The sequence below is a fragment of the Fukomys damarensis genome, unplaced genomic scaffold (assembly GCF_012274545.1).
Source record: "Fukomys damarensis isolate Sample0158 unplaced genomic scaffold, DMR_v1.0_HiC HiC_scaffold_37, whole genome shotgun sequence".
Classification (NCBI taxonomy): Eukaryota; Metazoa; Chordata; class Mammalia; order Rodentia; family Bathyergidae; genus Fukomys; species Fukomys damarensis.
In genome coordinates, this window is record NW_022900949.1 from 22,283,768 (window position 1) to 22,296,849 (window position 13,082).

At 45.1% G+C, this 13,082-nt stretch overlaps 1 protein-coding gene and 1 pseudogene across 2 annotated transcripts in view; both read left to right on the top strand.

The window, feature by feature from the left end:
* Window positions 1-13,082, top strand: part of Nebl (nebulette) — a 338,403-nt gene that overhangs the window by 84,380 nt on the left and 240,941 nt on the right. The window lies entirely within an intron of this gene.
* LOC117284560 lies at window positions 11,737-11,869 on the top strand (annotated as a pseudogene).

Here is a 13,082-nt window from a genome sequence, read left to right on the forward strand (position 1 = left end):
GGGGGGGGGGGCAAATTACAGAAGATTTATTCTTTTGGAAAACTGGTTTGTGGAGGGCTATGTTGTGATTAATATAATTAGATAAAATTAGATAATGATCACTATGAATATATGACATACATGTTTAACCTCCTGTGCTTGCTATATTTTGCTCTGTAGAAGATTAGGAACAATTACCTTTGCCAGTGAGATTTCTGTCCATATTGGGAGCTGTGCCAGGTTGTGTTAAATTCTGTAGAAGGAACCATTTAAAAATTTTTGCTGGGAAAACCTAAGTAAAGATTTGAAAAGTGCTCAGTGACACAGACCCTGGAGCTGCGGCCTGAGGCGGAGGTGTGGCATGCGTTGCCCATTGATAAACCAAACCATTTTTCTGGGTGAGGGGCGTGGTTCCCTAGGCCTGGGCCATGGTTGCATAACGGTTAACCTGGACAGTTTGACAAACTATTTCTGAAATCCTGTTTTTTTTTTTTTGTTGTTGTTGTTCACTCAGAGAGGGGAAATTTCCAGTTGCTTTGCTGGCTGAGGCATATGTGACCTTGGGCCTGAGGCCGCCATGCTGCAAGGAAGAGCCTGCTTTTCAGCATCAGGACCGATGAGGGCTCCTGGAAGTGTCCCATTTCTTGTTTCCTTGGGGGAGTAGAAGCAGCTCGGGGAGGCCTTCTAGAGGGCTGGAGGTCAGTCAGCACAGAATGAGCAAGATGCCTGCAGTGTAAGCCGGAACATGGTCAAGATGAAGAACAGGAGAAAATTGAAAGGCTACCACTGGGGTTGGTGTACTCTGACTATTTCGTGTTTTAAAGATTGGCACTTGGAATGCACCAGGAAGTTAGCCTGTCTAGATAGTCAAGCTCCCTTCTTATTGTTGAACTCCCTTGACATGAGTCCAGGGCTGTTTGGTTATAAGCAACAGAAACTTAGCAGTACCCATAGCAGAAAGGAGGGTGTACTGGCTGGCATAACTGACAACGGAGAAGCCAAGTGCCCGAGGTCCGGGGCCTGGCCCCAGCTCTCAGCCCCTCCCTCTTCCAGCTCTTTCCTCACTGTAGCGAGATGGGATTTAGCAGGTCCAGGCTTCCATTTGGGCCATCTCAGCAGACACAACTTTCCACACAGTCTAAGGGAATAGGGGTTGGGTCATCCACACTCAAGCCGAAGGGACTGGTTGTATTTCAAGGGAGAATCAGGTTGGTGTTGCCGGGAGGAGGAATGCGGATGCTGGTGTGCGCTGTCTTCATGCTGCGCATGTTCACTGTGCTCGACTTTGCCCTGTCCCCTCCCACTCAGTGGAGAAATTCGGGTGCAGCATTGTTGTGAAGCAGGAGTACGGCATCTGGTCGGGGTCCTCTAGGCCTGCTGAGCCAGTGATCGCCTGTCCTAGTCAGCTCCCATTGCCATGATGGAAATCCCAGGTTACTTCAAAGTCCGGGGAGCTCTATGTGGGCTCACTCCTCTGGAGGCTCCAGCTCCCCAAGACTGGGCAGTGCCGTGGATGGAGGCACATGGTAGAGGGAGCTGAGGAGAGAGAGAGGAAGGGGAGGGGAGCGCAGGGGGGAGGGAGTCGGAGAAGAAGCCCCGGACCCATAATCCCCTTCGGAAGGCCCCCCAAGGCCCCCGGCCCCCTCTCAGGTCCGCAGCACCTCCTGATTCCGTCACCCTGGGCACCAAGCCTTCACAGACGGACTTGTGCGGGTTGATCCAGTTGCTCAACCCGTCGTGACCCATGGCACCTCGTAAGGCGGCATGTGACATTTTAATAGAAAGTTCTTTCTCACATTGAGTCAGAAGTTCCCACCCCTGTCTCCCGTGATTCTGTTCTAATGGCCCCTTTTTGCCCTTTGGACTTACACAGAGCAAACTTAATCTTTCTAAGCCAGTGTCTCAGTGGTTTCCAAGAACAGTTTTTCTCTGTCTGTGCACGCCCACTTCTCCCTCATTATCAGATGGATCTCTCTTGCTCTCTCTCTTCCTCTCGCTCTTCTTCTGACATCATGATGATAGTTGGACAATGTAATTTTTGTTTTTTAGACATTTTTTTAGGACATTAAAATTTTGTTCTGAAATTATCTCTGGCCACAACAATAAAATTTAACAAATATTCACTGAACAGCCTTACTCCTGTCATCAGCTGTACAATACACACAGTATCATAGAACTGGCCACTAGGATTAAAATCCACTAGCACATTTTCCATGTTAAGTGGCGACAGCAGCATCTCACAGAGAATTTTACATACATATATACACTGTCCACATGCAACCAGTTTCACATATTTTCAGTACACACAGTTGTAGCATATTATAGTCATACGTCTAAGTTGTTGCTCAATAAAAACCCGAGCCACTGCCTAGACATAACCGTAGCCGTTGAGCTGAGTACAATTACAATTAATTTTATATCGGACATGTAGTTTGTAAAACGTATTATTTTTTAGTGCCGGAATGGAACCTGGGCTTTTTCCAAGTGCTTTACCACTGAGCTGCACCCCCCGTTCCTATCTTTCCATTTTTAAAGTTTCTTATGTTTCTTTGTGAGTTGCAGTGTACAGCTCCCTGTGAAGAGTTTACCAGAAAACTGAATTTTAAAAATAGCACTCTCAAAAATTTATGTATTCCGGTTTAAAAGTAAAGTCAAATTGTTTTAGGAAACATAGGGCTTTACACATTTGTTGAGTGTGTGTGTGTGTGTGTGTGTGTTGTAAGTATTCAAGATGGAACAAATGGGATGTGATAAATAGTTCTGAATGGCTTTATGAAAAGCCCATGAATCTAAATACTCAGTTGAATAAGAGAAATATTGAGAGAGCAAAGTCAGCGTGACAGAACAATGATTTTATGGATCACAACTAAGATTTTAATGTGTAATTAACCTAGGACAGTGAAAGAATTTGAGCAGGAATGGCCTATGACTGCCTCTCATGTTCCTATGATTTTAGCAACACTAAGTCAAGCAAAGAATGTTACAAGGTTGTGTGTTTGTGTGGGTTTTTTTCTTTTTTTTTTAAAGGAAAATCAGAAGCCTAAAATAAAACTCCTTCATGAGTGATTGTTTGCTTTGGCCACTTGCATTTCGAGATCATCCTCATTTTCCTTTAGATTCATAGTGTAGGCCTTGTGGTCTTGTTGAAGATCATTCTGTTCCCTGGTTTTTCCCTTTCAAATTGAAATCCTGCCACTCACTAAATTTTGGTGTACTTCTTAACTTTTATTTTCATTTCTAATCATTACCACGAATACAATTTTCTCAATGATGAGTTGCTATCATCTTTATAAGAAAGAGGATCGATTCTTTTTTAGGTGATGATTACTGCATTTGGGAAAAATTCACAAAGAGCCCTTTTTCGACAACCCCAGCCTTTGTGCGCTGTGTCTGTTCTTCAGAGGTGTGTGGAAAGGACATCGGGTCTCTCTGTGAGAAGTATCTGCTGTGAGACAGGAGCGGGGAAGCCAGGGCCTGTCAGTGAGTTCTCTAAGCCCGTGATGGAGGACAAGCTGACCCAGATTTCCGGAGCGTGTGCTCCCCTTTCTCTGCCGTTTTCCCCCTGCTCCCTGCTGACGTGGGGAGATCGAGGGCTGGGGAGTTGGCAGAACTACCAGTCCCGGAGGAGGCGGGTTGGAGGAGCGGGTGTGGAGGGCCGAGGAGCACAGAGCTAAGCGAAATCAGGTAGAGAGAGGTATGTGGCTGCTGCTGGGGGGACCAGAAGGGCTGCCTGTTAGGCGTGGTTTCTCTCAAGACCCGTCACCCTGGCCCTGTTAATGTTCTCAGCTAGTGCAATTTCTTTCCCAGCAACTGTCCGGAGAAAACCGTCCTGAGAAAACGTCCAGAGGAGGAATTATGGCGGGGGACGGGGGACGGGGGAAGGGGACTGGGTTCAATTCCTCCTCCCATCTGCTCGCCACCCCTGGGGCTTTTTAGCTGCAGGATTAAAACTTAATCCAGAGCATAGTAGTTGCCCAGTAAACGCCAGCGTTTTTGTGTGAAGACGCCAAGGGTGGAAGGGGGATTTGTGTTAAGAATTATGAGTTAAGGGGCTGAGGGTGGAGCCCAGTACAGCGTGTGCTTAACATGCACGAGGCTTCGGGCTCAGTCTCCAAGACCTGGAGAACAAAAGAAAACAAAAACAAACGACAAAGAGGTAAAGACATTAGCATTTTAGAACACTTATTCACTTGCATTTCAGAAGCGAGCAACTTTCTTCCTACCTTACTTGCTTCTAAAACAAATACTTTCTGAGTACTTGCTATGTGCATGTTTTAGGTATCTTACATTCTGTTTTTATTTATTATGAAGTTGAGGCTGTGCCCCCAATTTTTTGCTCCCTCACATTGATTGCTTGCTTTTCTTTGTTCTTTCTCCTCCCTCCCTCCCTCCCTATTAGGATCAAACTCAAGGCTATTGCATTGAACTATATCCCCAGCCCTTTAAAAATTATTTTAAATTATTATTATAATCGTTATTTAATTTTTAAAGATGGTTAAATTTTGAGACACTAAGTCACTAAAGTGTCTGGGCTGGGCTGGGCTGGAACTTGTGATCCTCCTGCCTCAGCCTCCTGTGGTGGGATTGCAGGTGTGTGCCTCTGCACCCAACCTTGCTTTCTTTTTTAAATCTCACATTCTCCCAAAATATTGTAAACCTTGAAGAAAACAGAGCACTGTGATAAGGCTCGTCACATAAATGTCAACAAACCCAAAAGTTCTGCATTTCTCATATTTAAAGCATATACTGTGGCTGGATTTTTCTCTTGATTCTTAGACAGATTTGTGAAGGATCTTTTCCAGGGATGCCAAGAAAGCCTTTTAGTTCCTGGAGTGACGGTGGTCCCAGATTGGGTGGGCTCAGATGTTTAGGGAGAATGACCCATGCTTAATACATATTCTAGTATAGGTCCCCTCCTACCAGAGTTACCAGGTCCTTATCCCTTCTTTTTTTTTTTTTTGGTACTGGGGATTGAACTCGGGTCCTTTTTTGTTTTGTTTTGTTTTTTTGAGACAGGCTCTCAGTCTGTAGTTGAGACTCACCTGGAACTCACTATGTAGCCCAGGCTGGTCTTGAACTCATAGTGACCCTCCTGCCTCAGCCTCCCGAGTACTGGGATTACAGGCAAGCGCCACCATGCCCGGCTCCTTATCCCTTCTTTTGCTCATCTCATTCTCAAAGATGTTTTTCCTGCTAGTGAAAACCACTTAATTTCCCCTCCCAGATTACTTTTATTGTGTGTCTACCTTTACATCTCCATGGTACCCATCACCATGGCATCCAGTTCTGTGGTACCTGTGTTAACTGTCCTGTCATTCAAACAGCAGATTGGTTTGTTAAATCAGAATTGACGTTACTTTTCCACTGAGGGCCACCTGGAATTTCTAAATCTGATCTGGTAAAAGCATGACTTGTAGTATTTAAAAAAATAAGAGTTAAAACTGCATCTCTTAAGATTATTACTCATAAAGCCTCATTAACACTTAATAAGAAGCAGGGCATATTAAAGTAGGAAAAGTTAAAAACTTTCAATTGCCCTTAAGTAGTTGCTACAACTTGATGTTTGAAGAGAATTGTGTACATTGTTAATTGTTTTCCTAAGGTTGAGTTAGAGCCCTACCCACACAATATGAAATAATGAATTTTCTTTTCTGGGACTATTGTGTGTACTCTATTCACAATTACTGCCTTGAATTGTTTTTCTGAGAAGGAAACACTCTCAGCAGATAAAAATCAGGGCTTATCTTGGCTTTTCAGTAAATCCAAAAATACTAGGAAAGTTCTCAAGGAGTGACCAGATCTGTGGAAATCAAAAAGGAAACATCTGTGTATTTTTAGAAAATTCATTTGAATGCAAAGTGTTTTCTGACCTCCACTCTGTATTTGAATAGGAGCTAGTTTTTTATTTTAAGCCCCCACCATTGCTGTAATTTTTAAATAACAAAGCAAAATAAAGAAAAAACCAAACCAAACTAAAACAACAAAAACAAATGAAAAACAGCTCTAAATCCAGAGAAATTTTAAAAGCATTTCTGTTCAGCAGTGAGAAGAATCAGGAGAAACAGAACCAACACTGATTTGAAGAGAATACTTCGGTGACATTTCTGTCGTGTTTCCATGGATTTCATTAAAGATGCATCCCAGCTCTAGGTTACTCGTTATTACTTACTTGTGAAATTTAATTAAATATGTTATTCTAACATTAGCTTAAAATATCGGGTCCTCAGTGATTACTGGTGATTTAGAGAACTCGGTTCCTGTGTGAGACAGAAGAGGCCACTCAGCTCCTAGTGTCTGTCGCACACACGTGGCCCAGGTGTGACAGAGTGTGCAGGGCGTGCGAGGAGGTCAGAGGTCAGGGTGACGCTCCTGTGCGCAAGACCAGAAGTGAGTACGGTTGGGTCCCGTTCCAGCTCCAGGGGTTTTGCTGAGTATTTCCTCACTTCTCAGAGTGGCTGAGAGATGCACAGGAACGTCACAGGCAGCCCCAGGCTGAATCCCTCAGGGGCTCATAGATCTGTGCCCCACCCCCCGGCTTTTCAGCCTGTATTTCTGTTGCTTTATCTTGTCAGGTTCAGTGTCTACCTCCAGGTCTCCTTGGCAGCAAAATTCTCTATCCTAGATTCATCTTGTTACCTGTCACTCAGCTTCCCGTTTCCTTTTCTGTTCTTCAGACCCAAATGCTTACATTTAAAAAAAAATTGGTATCCGCGCCGATACCTCTCCACGATCCCATGTCAAGCCCGATGCTCTTAGGATGTACTGATAGACTGGGGAGGAACTCAGAAGGCTGATCCCACCCGGAATCCTTCAGATACGACAGCAAACAGAATCCTGCACCCCTAGGCAGGCATGCAGAGGTTTCCTCTAAACGCTCATCTTTGCTGTCTTATGCCTTTTTCCCTCCTTTGCCCTCTTCCCAGCTTCTGTTGCTCCTCTCCTTGTGGAGTTCTCATGGGGAGTTTTTGTGGCTCAGTAGCTGAGAATTTAGCTGTATTGTCTTGCCCCAGTGCACCTGCCAAAATCCCGGAGGGAAAAGCTTGGCACGTGAAATAGAGCCCGCGTGATAAGATTAAACACCACAAACTGTGCAGCTGCGGTGTCTACACAGAACACCACTGCTATCTTCATCATTTCTGGCTTGGATATTCTAGTTTTACATCATTGCTCTTTTCATCGGGCTTGCATTTTACATATTGGGAAGGAGGAAAGATGCATTTCAGGATGCTGGCTCCGTCCTGCGGAAGCACACACGTGAATCACACGGCTGTGAGCTCACGTGAAGGTGCACGCAGCCATGCTCTGGTTCCTGTCTCTGGAGGAGCCCTGGGCTGTAAGTACCGAGTTGATCAAAGTGCCATCACTGCAGGAGAAAAGCTTACGCGAGAGGTCGTGTGATTCAGGTGCCTCTGTGAAGCTGAGGAGGACCCAGCTGTCTCCAGGGGCAAAGCAGCATTTACAGGAAGAACTTCTTAGCGTGCTTTTTTTTTTTTTAATTCTTCCCAGGTTCTCTGAATTCTCCTTTAAGGCCGTGATGTTTGCAATACTGAGTGAGATAGAACTATGCTTGTCCCAACTTTGAAGATGCTTAGGTAGGTGAATTTGAGACAGTGCTGTTCATATGCAAAGCAAATTACCCTCCACTTCAGGAATTTCTAGTTGGCTCACGTATTCATTCAAAAAGGTGTATCTTGTGCTTTCAGAGCGCAGTAAAGAGCAGGGATGGCAGTTTCTGTGCTTTTGTGGAACTTACTCTGGTGGAGAGAGAGGCAGATGGATTAAAGGTAGATAACCAGCCTGTCACATGGGGACATCTGCCTCGGAAACCATAAGGCAGGGTAGGAGGGTGCCAGGTTGGGGCTGGCGCTGGCGCTGGCTCATTCAGCACAGACAGCTGCACTCTCTCTAATGAAGCAAGAGTTGAGCGGAGACCTGGTAGAAGTCAGGGATGAGTGTGCAGTGTTGGAGGAAGCAGCGGGTATAGAAGTAGATTTTTCTTTTCTTTTCTTTTTTTTTGGTACTGGGGATTGAATTTGGGACCTTGCGCTTGTGAGGCAGGTAGAAGTAGATTATTGTGCACACCGGTGTCTTGGGAAAAGTAAGAAGAACCATGAACAGGGGGTACAGGCCGAAGAGCAAGGGCGTGGGAGGAGCAGACAGAGCCAGGGAAGAGACCCTAAGGGGTCTTTGAGATTGGAAGGATTTTGGCCTTTTCTCTGAATGATAGAAAATGAGTAACTTACGTTCAAAACATTTCTGTCTGGTTGAGCACAGGACATTCGAGGTGAGGGAGTGGGGACCCTCAGGAGATGAGCTGATCCAGGTAGAAATGGTGGATTTGTACCCAGTAGCCGGAGGGAGAGATATTGGAAGAGGTTCAGTCCTGAGTACAGTCTGGAGGTGCAGCCCCCAGGATCTGTCCTCGGGTACACAAACTGACTCAAAAGTCACTCTGCTTTTTATTTGTTTGAATAATTAGGAAGTAGGGATTCGCTGAAATGGGAGAATCTGGAGGAGGCCCAGGTTTTCTGAGGGGGGACAGTCAGGAATCTGGCTCGGGACTTGATGGGTTTGAGGTCTCTGCTAGAGCTGGAAGAGACACGCACATAGGTACACACGCAAGCCTGGGCTGGCGCCACGAGCATGGAGGTGGTTTAAACCTGAGCGTGGTTGGGATCGGCTAGATGTGGATGTGTGTAGAAGTCTAGAGGGGTGCGGTGCCCGAGCCCTAAGCCAAGGAGATGAGAAGCCATCCGGAGGTGTGAAGGAGGGTGAGCCAGGGTCTTAGCTTCCCAAGCTGCTGTAGTCAAGAAAGAACCAGGAGTGAAATGTATTGTCCTGCAGTCCTGGAGGCCGGAAATCTGAAGTCAAAGTGTCAGGAGGGTCACACTCTCTTTCATGCCATGGGGAAGAGCTTACCCATAGCTCTCTCTGGCTTCTAATGGTCGCTGGGGGTATTTGGTATTTGTGGCGTGTGTGTGCTTTATTCCCGTCATTCCACCAGCATCGCTCTGTGTTTCTGTCATCTTCCCTCTTTGCCAAATCGTGTCCTCACTTATCCTGGTGCGTAAGAACACTGGCCATATTGGGTCTATGCGGTGGCCTCACCTTAACTTGATTAAATCTGTAGAGACCCCGTTTCCAAGAAAGGTTTTATTCTTAGGCACTGGGCATTAAGATCTCAGTGTATCCTTTTGGAGACATATGTCAGCCCATAACAGCCAACAAGGTGGTAGTGGAATCAAGGCAGCCTGTGTTGGAGAAGACAAGAGTAGATTGTGCTTCGGGAAGAAAGGTGGGTAAATTGACAGGTGGAGTTGGATTGACGGAAAATAAGACGAGGAAAGAGGCTTGATGGAAATACTGTCACCTTTGCAAGGAGTTTCAGTTAAATGGTGAGGATGAGAGCTGGATTGAACTTCAAGAGGGAGTGGATGGGGGAGTGAGAGAAATAAATGCAGACAGTTCTGGGAGTTTTGTAAGGTAGGGTGAGGGAAAAATAGGATGTTGGGGGGGGGAGGAATTTAAAAAAATGGAAGAAATAAAAGCATATGTGTATGCGAACCAGTAGGGAGAAGAAAATATTACAGGACGAAGGGGACACTCTCCAGCGTGATGTCAAACAGAGGACCTGTTTCCAGTGTGCTGTCTTTGAATAGGGTGTGGGATCTAACAGCCCAACTGACGCTAGCTGTGTTTCTACGTAATTCTGGGGCGCATTCAAGTTTGAGAACCGTGCTTCCAAACAATCTTTTTAAGACTCTAAAATTCCTTGTCTTGAGATATCATTTACCGCAGGCACAAGCAGAATATGAAACATATCTTCATTTGTTTAGACTGACAGTCCTTGCCCAGTGGGCATAAGGCATGGGTTGCAAATGACCAGTGCGTATTTCCCAGAGACACGTAGGGAAGATGAGCTCTCCTCTGTTTCACACAGGAGGCTCAGTCGGCAGTGCTGTCCCTTTACGCCACCGTTACGCCCTTCCGATGCGCTCTGCAGCGTGCCTGGGAGATCTGACTGCCCGCCAGCTGCTATCTTTAGATGACCCTGCATCAGACCCTAGCATAGGGAGGAGAGCGTCATGGGTGCTTGAAATATTTGTATTTGGCGGGGCGTAAACATTATATAACAAGTTAACGTCCTGCTACCCAAATGTTGTTACAGCGCATTTGTATGTATCAGGTCTACTTCAGATATGACCCTAGTGCTGCCGTCGATACCGTCCCCAGCATGATGTGGCTCAGGATAAACTGTACTCCTGGGTTGGCAGACATCACCTTTGTGTGACTGTCCTCTTAATGTCCTTTTCTTCTAACCTATACACTTAACAATGAATGGACCATATGTCTTCCAGTCAATTAAAGTTGTCTTTAGTTTGCTTCAACGAGAGGACTGAAAAGGGTTAAGACAGTAGGAAGGGTTCTTTTGTGGGGGAGGGGGAATTTTTTTTTTAGTGCTGGGGATTGAACTTGGGTCCTTGAGCTTGCAAGGCGGGCAGCAGAACCACTGAACTAAATCCCCAGCCTCGAAATTTAATTAGAGCAGCCACTTGAGTTTGAGTAAAATAACTTGGTGTGAACCAATCTTTGGCTAGAACAGAGCATCATGCTGACTGTTTAAATCAGTTTGGAGATATTCGTTCCATGCTATTTGGTAGAAAACATGAGGTTTTTAAGGTTACCTACATACTCTAGGAGGGTTACGTTATCCAGAGAACGTTCCTGTCTTTTCCTCCCATGCAGAGGCAGTGAAAGGCTTTCACTTGCCTTCTGATACTAGGAAGTCGTCTCCCTGCTTTCTGTGAGCATGCTTTAGGGGATGTGGCTTGCGACTTGCCCTTTAGTACTGCGGGATTTTGTTAATTTTGTTTTGGCCGGTGTCAGATGGTAGCATTTTCATCCTGAGGAGGAAGTGCCTGTGCCTCGCACAGTGACCCAGAGCCTCAGAAGCACATGGGCTGGCAGGAGCATCTCTCAGTGAATGCCACCCGTGACTCACACAGTATCTGAGCAAAGTTGGGGCCTTCACCTTGACTGCTGCTCGCCAGTGGCAAGCTTGGTAATTGGGAAGTGGTCATGGAGCTTGTCTGGTATGTGATCTTTAAAACAGCTTATAATAACTCTAACCAGGACCTTTCAAATTGTTGTATTTACTTGTAGACCAGTCAATTTTTCCATCATTAACACTCAATAGCTAGGCAGATTTGAAGAGGAAAATCAGTGCTTAGACTTTGACATTGCCAGTGTCACCCTGTTGGTACAGGAGGAGTCAGAACTGTTGGCCAGGGCATCTGAATCCTGGTCTGACTGTTCTGCATCCTTCATTAATAGGAAACATTTGGAAACAAGCCCAATGACGTTCTAGAACACACGAAAGTTCATCAGCCATTTAAATGATGTTTGAACCGTCTTTATGTTCTTTGAAAGTGTGACCTGTTAGACACTATTCTTAGATTGTAACAACTTTGGGCTTTTTTTTTTTTGGTACTGGGGACCGAACTCAGGACCTTGTGCTTTCGAGGCAGGTGGCAGAACCACTCAGCTAAATCCCAGGCCCAGCTTAGGGAAATTTTAAGAAAGTTCAGCCTAAGGTTGATACAGAGGCAGTTTTGTGTTTAGTGTTACATTTGATAAGCATGCTATAAAATAGTATTGGTTATTCTAAAAGTTGTTATTTTAAATTCACTCTCAAACTTTACCTTCTTTTGAAGTAAAAGTGTTTGGGTTGGAGTTTTCAAGTATGAAAAAAAAAATAGCTTTGTGCAGTGGCAGCATCATAGCCAATGAGGTTTATCCGAGGCACAATTATTGCTGATTGAAAACTTTTCCCAAATATGAAAAAAATTCTTTTTCCCACTTCCTTATCATATTTTACACATGATTGCATCTATTTTGTATGTGTTTGAATTGTTTTTGTTTGCTTACTTTTATAAATAAAGAGAAATGCTGTCTATTACAACAGTTGCATGCCAATGGTAAGCTTGCTTTAGCTTCAGGCACTTTTCAAAAGAGCAAAAGAGCAAGAGCAGGCCAGAGAAATCATGGTGCTTGGGGCAGAATCAAGGAGATAAGTGTCTGGTTGAGCCCAACCTGAGCTCCTGAGAAAAATGGAGAGGACTAGCGGCTGTGGTACTGGGAACCAGGTCTCATAATCTCTGGAATGAATGCTGTTCATTTTGATAGTTGCTGCCGTTAGTGATATTTCTGAGAAGGCACCCACTGCCTGCTGTGGCTGTAAAAATTGCTTGACATTTGCCCCATGTTCAAGTAACTGATGTCCATTCCAGTAAAAATAGATGGAAAAGTTATAACTTCCCATCTCGATTTTGGAGTAAGCCAGTGTTTAAGATTCTGTGATTTCTTAACATTTGGAGAAGCAAAAGGAGCCTGACTTGAAACATTCTTTTGAGGTCACTTGAAGTCATGAAGGAATGACTTGTTTCTGACAGAATTCCACGGGAACTCGGACTTGGGGATTTACGAGGGGTCATGGGGACTCCCTCGAATCTCACTCTTGGGAACTGCTTCAGAGAGACCCTTATCTCTGGTGACACAGAACTGAGGACCCGCCTTTTCCAGTATTATGTTTCTTTCACAAGGCCAGTATCGCTCTGCTGACTTCCTGCCAAGTCTGGCTTCCTTGCCATTCATCCGGGGGCATTGCCCTGTGTCCAGCACTGTGTGGATGATTTTGTGAGTTGCTTTCCCTGTGACTATGCTCTCTTTCTAGGGAGTTTCTCTGCTGGCCGGATTTGCCTTGCTGTCCGGGAGACCCAGTGAGTCCCTCGTGCTTCTTTATGAGATTGTACCTGAGGTTGCTCCAGTTTGGGCCCTGGCACATAGGCCCTCAGGGAATCTCAGTTTCCATCTCTCCTCTTGTTTTGCCATATTTGTTTACTGTCTTATCGATGACACCATGGCTTTCAGCGATGAATAAAGTAACTTTGATTTTTTTCTATTTACAGCAGTACCTCGGTTCATGAACTTAATTCATTCTAGGATTCTGGTCATAGGCTGAAATGGTCATGAACCAAACAAATTTCCCCATAAGGGTCAATGTTCACCCATGTGGAGTTTGTGAATGGAAGCAAAATTTTGCT